The sequence below is a fragment of the Pinus tabuliformis genome, chromosome 5_2 (genome assembly GCF_031772625.1).
Source record: "Pinus tabuliformis cultivar Carrire ecotype Pingquan chromosome 5_2, CPIR1, whole genome shotgun sequence".
NCBI classification, from domain to species: Eukaryota; Viridiplantae; Streptophyta; class Pinopsida; order Pinales; family Pinaceae; genus Pinus; species Pinus tabuliformis.
The window spans coordinates 95,085,812-95,095,652 of NC_142306.1; positions in this window are offsets into that span (position 1 = coordinate 95,085,812).

Genomic DNA, 9,841 nt, shown 5'->3' on the forward strand with positions numbered 1-9,841 from the left:
CCTCAATATAAATGGAAGGTTAGGCCATTGAGAAGGGATCAAAATTCTCATATTGTTATGATGTCAAGACATCACTTGTGAGAGAGAGTGTTGGAGCTAAGGCATGGAGGAGGTCATGATGCAACTTCCATTGGTTTTAATGTTTCTCCTACTTTCTTAATATATAGATCTATTGAGATTTATTCCATACTATGTTTCATTTCTTACACATATTATAAGTCTTGTCTAATGATGGTTTTGAAGGTGGTATTTTATTGATTTAGTTAATGATGTATAAATGCTCATTTATGAATGCTTTGGATTGATATAGTTACTATGCTATGAAGTTTGTGTTTGTTCTCTTTATGTGTAGGATTGTTCTTTGGAGTTAGTTGGGAACTAACCTGAACTACACTAATTTCTCTGACTAATCTACATGGAAGGATTAAATTTTTATTCTTCACTCTTTTTCTATAAATTCTATCTTATTGTTTACATTTTTGAATGGGTTTGAAAATAGAACACTAGATCCCCTGATATGTCTCTTGTAGGTTTTCGAGAAGACCTGAGAGGGTTTCTTGTTTGTCCAACAAAGTATAAATCCCTACACTCATATCAGTTATGATGGTTGATTTAAAGTTTAGTTTATCTATAGTGACATGATGTGGGTAGTGATCTATGTTTATAACATGATGTTGATGGAATTCTATGGTTTTGGTGATGACCTAAGGTTATTTACTACAATTGACACATATGACGGTTATGTATATTTTTTATATATATATATATATATATATATATATATATATATATATATATATATATATATATATATATATAGACACACACACACACACACACACAGAGAGAGAGAGAGAGAGAGAGAGAGAGAGAGATTGGATCATTATACTTTTCTTGTTCATCCATATTGTTGGTTTTAGAGTGGAAGAAGTGGAGAAATCAACTCTTAGGACCTTTTTTATCGGTGGGACCTAGCTTGGAAAATTAGGGTTTGAAACCATTCAGGAGCATTCTAAGGTATCAAATGACATTTTCTTGGGGTAAAACCTTTATTCTTTATCAATGCACCATTTTTTCGAATTGTACGCATGGATACCTTCCAACAACACAGTAATTGCACCAATCAGAGTTTGTACAAGAAATGTGTGCCTCGCAGAAGTTGACCTTCCTATTTACACCATGGTAATTCGAGAGGATGCCACGTTAGCCCCCATTATTCACTCGAACATATCTAGCCATGTGATCATGATGTAGAAGACTCTAGAAGAGTCTAGGTTGTAACATCGGTTAAGAGTTAAAGTAGTCAAACCTAACCACTAGCGGGCTATCGAGTTATGTTATAATCAGGCCACTAGGAGGAAAAACGGTTCCATTATTTCAAGTGTGTATGTTCCGTAACTGAGAAAAAAGTAGCCAAGAGGGATATAAACTAGAAGAAATAGAGAGGATTTGCAAACTATAGTATCCCATGGGCCTCATGTCATACTTCTTTACACTCGCAACCATATTTCCATTCAGAGAAAGAGAGAAAATTGATCTCACATTCCAACTAGGTTTTTCCCCCAAAAGGGTTTCCCAAGTCATATCATGTGTCAAATCTATTTATAACATTTTATTTTACTCTTCTCTATTTTCTACATAATTTTAGTTTTCACGCATAGGATATTAACAAAAATCTACATAGATATAAACCTAAGGAGATATAAAATTGTAATATTGTATATTCTAAAACTTTTAAGTATAAGTTTATCAGATTTGTTGAGACAAATTGTCAAGTGGAATATCCATGGTAGCTTATATGTGTGTGTGTGTGTGTGTGTGTGTGTGTGTGTGTGTAATTGTTTAATGCAGTGAATTTTATCAATTGACAACTTCGAGATATGCATGTCTATATGGAAATTTGGAGATTATCATGCATTTAATGTTTATAATTATGCAGAATATCATATGTTATGGTTGTTGGTTCTCCTCCCTACTTAGGTCAGGAGATATCCTATTTCTTAGGAGACCACCTTTTGTTGTTTTCCTTTCATTTCACATTTGAACCTTGATTAGTTATTTAACCAATTAATCTTATGAAATAAAGAAATGAGAGTTACATAATTTTCATGAGGTTACTAAAGCTACATATACTTGATCGAATGAGGAAAATAGGATCCTAGCTTCTTTTTAAAGTTGGGCTTCTTTTGAATAATAATGTTATGGAGGCTCAAAGTTTGTCTTTCTGTTATGGTATCATACTAGTGTTTGATGCATTTAATTGATCTAGCTGCAACAAGGATAATATTTATCTATTGTTCATTTCTACTGACATTTGAATGAAATGGTCTTGAAAGAATTAATGTTTGTTAATAAGTGATAATGCATATTCATCAATATATGTAGTTGGTTTTATTATATATAAATAATTATTTTTTAGGTGATTGAATGAAGGAACTCTTTTTGGTTCTACCTTCCTATGGTTTATTCCTATTGGTATTATTTTTTCATCCTTTTTATTATTATATCGACTATATCATATATTGTATCATAATTATTGAACAACATTTACTTTAAATAATAGTTGTCATTTTTTGTGGTAATAGACTTTATATTCAATCTTATGGAATGAATATTGCGTATATATGTAAATTTTTCAAAAAGCCATTGTACATAAGGTTGTTGACATCAAGGAAAATTTTAAGAATGGAAGTTTATCTTAAAGTTTATAAACCTTGGCGAATCTTACTAGTCGTTAATATGCAAATTGTAAAAAATTTGGTGATATTTTTGTAGAAATATTTAGATTTCCAATAATTTTATATTAGTCGATATAATATTTTGGCGATTTTTAATGTAAAAGAATGGCAAAATATAAAATTTGGGAGAATAATTTTAGAAAAAATGGAAATTAGCGAATATTTTTTTCAGAAAAAACATGGAATATTAGCCCACTTGCGAATATTAGCCCCTAAAATTTTCTCTAGTTGTTTTACTTTCCTAGTGTATATTGAAGCTTGTATTTAATCTTTGTACTCACTCATTTTATGGTTATTTTCTTTCACTTTTATCTTATCACTTTGTGCTCGTTTTCTTAGAGACTTGGAACTTGAATTATAGTTAAAGGGGCTCTAAACTCAGGAACAATTACCAAAATTCATGGCCTATCCTACCAAGAATTTGAAATGGTGTAGAGTGACTTGTAGATCATCAACATCCTCTTTGGCAACCATACTAGTGAGAATAAAGTGATTGCCCCCTTTTCCTTTGGCATTTTTGTTTTATGTTTTCTCTTAACTTTCCCGATTTCTTTTCTTTTCTTTTCTTTTTTTACTTACTTCTAAGTTTGAGTTCTTCCTTGAGTATTTTGATTCTAATATATTTAAGAGGCTATGACCTGAGTTAAACCTTATCAACCATGTACGAATCAAGATGAAATTTATTTTTTATTATTATGAACAATTAAAGCAATTGCGACAAAGGATTTTGATCAAGGTTAGTTACTTACATTTTATGTCTTGTTGTTAAGATATTAGTATGAAAACTATATTTTAATAAACAAGTGGATTGAACTTTGCTCCATATTAAATCACCATACCAAACCTGTTTCAATTACATATCTTTCCAAATTTCAATAATTAGAATGATACCTCTATTGGTTTCTTAAATCTTACACTATACACTGCTAAAAGTGGGGAAGAGATCGAAAGATCCTGGACTTCCATATCTCGTGCTATCGAGATTGTCGATGAGAAGTTTAGACAGTTTATAGGAAGAATCCAATGTAATTGAATCTGTTAATTGATAGATTCATAAACCTATTTTCCAATCATTATCCTCACATTCAACTCTTGAAACTACCCATCAATCCATATTTCCCCATCGAACTTTTGAAATTCCTCATCAATCTCATCAGTTGAGAGGAAAACCTCTTGAGTATGACTCCGTGTTAATCATAAGGGGTAGGAAGAAAATATGGATACTTTCAAGACTATTGTCAAGAGATCTCCTTTGGAATAAAGCACCATAATCATACATCAAGTGCCTATATTTAAAATCCCTCTTGTCTAAATGTTTGCACCTCTAATTCGGTAATGTTTACAATAACTACAAGACTACTTCCTCAACCACTAATATGATTAAGTTCATCAATAAATATGGATTATTCAATATTGAAGAAGATTCAATTGCAACTCCTTGGCACGTACCTTATCCCTTATATTTGTAGGAATTTACAAGGTAAGTTCCTCAGACAAAACACCATAGGACACCGCTCACAAACAGATCATAGATCAATACACCAGTATTGTTGACGTGGTTAAAATTCCACAACCTGAGCCAACGGGCGACTTCAGGTAATTTATTAATAAAAGAATGAAAATTTACATAAGCTTCTTTCATGAACGGTTACCCTACAAATTCCCCTCCATCCTCTTTAAATAGAGATCATGGACCAATCGGGTGTTAAGCGGGTGTTAAGCCATGGATCAAGTGTTGGTAATACCGAGGAGAGAATGAACCGTTGGATCACTACATATCATGACCATCAGGTTGTAAGTAACAAAAGTACACAGTAAAGAAACACACTTTACCTAACTCTACACTAGACCAAGTTATACTTAATTATTTCCTATGGGTTAGAATATCCTAACATCCCCCCTTAAGATCAACTTGGGATAAGATTGAAGGATGTACAAATATGACACAATAGGATAAGGAAGGAGGCATTAAAGCCTATCCCCCCTTAGTGACAACTTCATGAACTCCAACCATAAATTGAAGTTTAGTAAACTTCGCCTCTGTGACAACCTTTGTAAAGATGTCTCCAACTTGATCATCTATTGAACAATATTGCATTTCAAGAACATGCTCATGAATGAGCTTTCTGATGAAGCACATGTGTAGTTCAATATGTTTGTTTCACTGATGTTGGACTGGATCTTTTCATAGTTGAATGGCACTTTGATTATCACACCAAAGTGTAGTCGGATGCTGGTGCTGAAAGCCAAACTCTGATAGGATCTAATGAAGCCAAATGGCTTCCTTACTAGCTTCAACAACACCAAGATACTGTGCTTCTACTGAAGAAAGAGAAATGGCACTTTGTTTCTTGCAAGCCTGTGTAATAGGTCCTCAACCAAGAGTGAACACATAACCTGTAGTAGACTTCCGATCATTAGGGCCACCAGCCCAATCACAAGCAGTGAAACCAACCAATAGAGGAGATACCTCAACACTGTAATGAATCCCAAACTGAATTGTACCTCTAATGTAACGAAATATTGTTTTAGTTTCTTTCTAATTACTTTCATGTGGGTTTTTCATAAATCGAGCAATAAGGCCAACAACAAAGGAAAGGTCAGGAAAATTATGGGTTAGATACAAAAATTTTCCTACAAATTGATGATATAAGGTAGCATCAACTTCAAGGGAAGTACAAGTGACTGAAAGTTTGGCTCTAGATTGAAAGGGAGAAGGGTTGGCTTACATTCTTCCATGTGAAAATGGTGTAGAAGATCACATGCATACCTAGACTAGGAAAGGGAAATACCTTCCTTGAAGACCAACAAAATAATGAAAGTGTCCTAAGTTTTTCATTTAAAACTTCTTTTTAAGGCTGGACTTCACATGGTTTATAAGGTTGGAATCACTACCAGTAAGGATAAGATCATCAAAATAAAGAACAAGAATGATAAGAGACTTGCCCACTTTCTTGGTGTAGACTGTATTATCAAAATGACACCTAGAAAATCCAGTTTCTAAAAGAAATCTATACATTTTGGCATACCAAGCCTGAGGGGCTTGCTTGAGACCATAAAGGGATTTATTAAACTGACATACAAGGCTGGAGTCTATTTGTATAAAGATAGTAGGTTGTTCCATACAGATTTCTTCTTGCAAGTCCCCATGCAAGAAGGCAGATTTAACATCCATCTGATGGACTTCCCATATGAAAGAGGCGGCAAGGGAAAGAACAAGGTGGATAGAGTTCATTTTGGCAATAGGGGAGAAGGTTTCAGTATAGTCAATGCTTTCAACTTGTGAAAAACCCTAAGCAACAAGACGAGATTTATGTTTATCAACTTTTCCATCTGGTCGATACTTGGTTCTGTAAACCCATTTGCATCTAACAAGTTTTCATCCCTTTGGAAGGGGAACAAGAGCCCATGTATCATTTGCCAATAGTGAATGATATTATTCATTCATAGTTGTGTCCCAATCTGGATGGCTTGAAGCTTCTGCAAAGGTGTCAGGATCATAATTATTTGAAGCTTGATCCAGTAAAGAAGAGGTTCTATCGAACTGAGAACGTATACATCTCTGATCTGAAGGATCACCAGCAAGGGCACTTGTTGTATCCCGAGTAGTACAGACCCATTTTGGAAGCTGAGGAGCTGAAGGAGGATCCTAAGAAGGTGGGGGAGGATTTTCATCCTTGCTGTCATCATCTGAAGAAGAAATATTTTTAGAAGTAGAAGGGATAGAGAGAGGTGGCATATTTGTTGAACTAGGCTCGTAGGCCGATATATTTTCAGCAAACTTTACATCTCTTCTAATGATAACATTTTTGGACTTAAGTGGAATAAGTCTGTATCCTTTGACATCTTCATAATATCCAACAAAAATACATTTTTCACTCTTAGGTTCTAAAGCTTCATTTTTCTCAACTGGAATATAGGCCCATGCCTCACTTCCAAAAACATGAAAGGGACTTACATCTGGTTTAATTGAGCTCCATGATTCTTCTGGAGTGATATTATTTAAAACCTTAGTAGGAGTCCGATTGATTATGTAATTTGCATAGTTAGTTGCTTCTGCCCAAAAATTAAGACTGAGTCCTTTAGATTGAAGCATACAATTATCCATTTCCTTTAAGGTGTGGTTCGTCCTTTCAGCTACACCATTTTCTTGTGGAGTATATGGAACACTATGTTGCATTTGAATTCCATTCTCAGTGCAAAAGTTGATAAATTTGTTGTTAACATATTCTCTGCCATTATGAGATCTTAGCTTAAGAATTTGATGTCCAGATTGTTTCTCAACAAAGGCCTTAAAGGCCAAGAACATGTTAAATACTTCACTCTTGAGTTTTAAGAAGTATACCCAAGTGCATATGGAGAAATCATTAATCAAAGTTAAGAAATACTTGTAGCCAGAGAATGAAAAACCTGGAAGTGGATCACATAAATCACTATGCACAAGTTGTAAAGGGGTTGAGGCATGCCAAGAGGCACGTTTTTTAAAACTATCCCGATGACATTTCCTAAGTACACATTTGGAACAAACACCATCTCTGCAAGATACAATTGGAAGACCTGTCACCATAATTTCTTTACATAGATTCTAAACGGAGTGATAGTTTAAGTGACCAAATCGCTCATGCCAAAGTTTGCTTACTTCATCATTATGAGCAACAAATACCGAGGAAAGATTTGATGACCTAAAGTTGTTAAACTTATACAACCTTGTACAATCATTAGCAATGCGAGTAGCTAAAATCTGTCTAGGATCTCTTAGGTCCTTAATTACAATATTGTGAGGTGAAAATTCAACTATTTTACCTTCACCTGAATGAGTTATCTGATATAGAGATAGAAGGTTGCAGGATAAGGTTGGAACACATAATACATCATTAAATTGAGCATTGTCTATATGAACAGTTCTAGTCCCTACAACACTGAGAGATCTATCATCCCCAACATATATATTTTTGGTGTTAAAATCATTTAAAGAAGAAAACATGGCTTTGTTTTTAGCCATGTGATAAGAAGCTCCAGAATCAATGAGCCACTCATGAGAATTAGAAGAAGAAGATACATTTACTACATATCCAGACCGAGATGTTTGACAACCACATGCAGAAAGTGTTATTCCTAAAGATGAAGTTGAAGTTGAAGAGTTCTCCAAATGGATTTTATGCTTCTTCATTGCTTCTTCCAAGGCTTCCATCTTCTTAAAGCATTTGGATTCTAAGTGGCCATCTCGATTACAAAAGTGGCAGTGTGTATCAGTCTTATTCCCTTTGTTTTTATTTGCCTTATCATTTTGATGAAATGATTTTTCATTTGAGACTGAAATTGCTTAGGACCCTTGTTTGGTTTAGGACCATTCTTTTTAGGATACAACTTCTTAGGATTCTTTGAATTTGGTTGTTGCTGGGCGGATAATGCTTTCTTAGAAGAGTTTCCAAGATTAAGAAGACCAAGGTGTAAGAGTTTTTCTTGTTCTCTTATTAAAGAATCACAAAAGGCATCAAAGGAAGGGGACTTGTAGTCTTGTCCTTGAGAAATGAAGGCTTCTCTTGTAGAATGGAAGGTGGAACAAATAGAGAGTAGACTCGTCCCAGCTTAGTAAGAATGGAATAGATGGTTCCCATCTTATTTCTTAACCTTAACACTTTTGAAGAGAAGTCTAAGGGTCTTGAACTTGGACAAAAAATCTTCAATGGAAGAAAAATTATTGGGTCCAATGTAAGCAACTTATTTTCGAGTTGATGGGCTCTAAGTCCATTTTTAATTCCAAAAAATTTAGTGATCTGTTTCATTGCTTCATTTTGAGTATCAAGTTCTATGACATGGAATCTAAGGTCTGGAGAAATAGACATCCCTATCAACCCAAATTCTTGATCTTGCCTATTTTCTAATTTTGCTACCTTATATTCATCTTTTGGTTTGGTTTATTGGCCTGAGGATATTATGTAAAGACCTTTACTTCTAAGTAAATCCACAATGTAGGACCACCATTGGAAGTAGTTGGTGCTGTCAAGAATAACTTGCCATGGACTTTCCATTTTAATAGAAACATAGACTATAGATGTTGAAACTAAGTGCTCCAATCGAAAGATCTTGAAAAATTACGCTGATTTAAAAAAAAATGGCTCTGAAAACGGCTTCTGGATGAAGAAGTTATGGCCTTTTGAAGAAAAGTTGTTGAAGATGCTGATGAAGTGTGGGAATGTGTGGAAATGAATGATAATGTTATATTTAAAAAAAATCTTCCCCCTTTCCAAACTTAATCTAATTATCTCACTTTTAAAAAAAGAATTATATGCCTCACTTTTATAAATAAGTGAAAGTCACTTTTACAATGGTACTTTATGAGCTACCCACTAAATTGTAACTTAAATAAAACAAAAAGAGACTTTAGAATTAGAAGTGACTCACTTTTTATAATGGGTGAGAACACTTTTACATAAAGTAACTTTAAAACATAAGTTACATGTGCTTTTTGAAAAATTAACTCAACAAAAAGAAAGACTTGAACTGAAGACCTATATTCTCATAAAGTAACTTTGGACCAAGTGAGCTAGTTTAAAAGGTTAGTAATTTTTGGAAAGGAGGAAGGCAATTTTTTTTTTTTTAGTCACTAAAGCTTTGGGGTGTGTGCTTACTTGAGAAAGCTCTTTTATTCCTACAAAAAAAAAACCACAAAACCCAAAACGGACATACAAATAGCTTTACCTAGAAACTAACAATTTTTCTCAATGTTTCTGATTTTCCGAGATCACACTAAGCCACAGCGGAAAAGAGCATACAGATGAGAAAAAAAAATTCCTTTATTTTTTTGATTTTCCAGATTGCACAGAGTCGTAGGAAAAAGAGCATATGCATAAATGAAGGTGTAGATCTGGTAATAAAAACCAAAGAGATAAATAAACTGAAATAAATAGAGAGAAAATAACTAAAAACTACAAATAAACATTGTGTACCTCCAGATCTTAAAAATGATGTAGCTAGGGCTACAGGAAACATTTTCTCGTGAAATGAAAGGGGTTCCTCACTGGAACAGATGATCCTTACACAATAGAGTAGTCCTCTTGGCCCGAAAGCAGTCAGAAATAATAGATCTAGGAAACAACAGT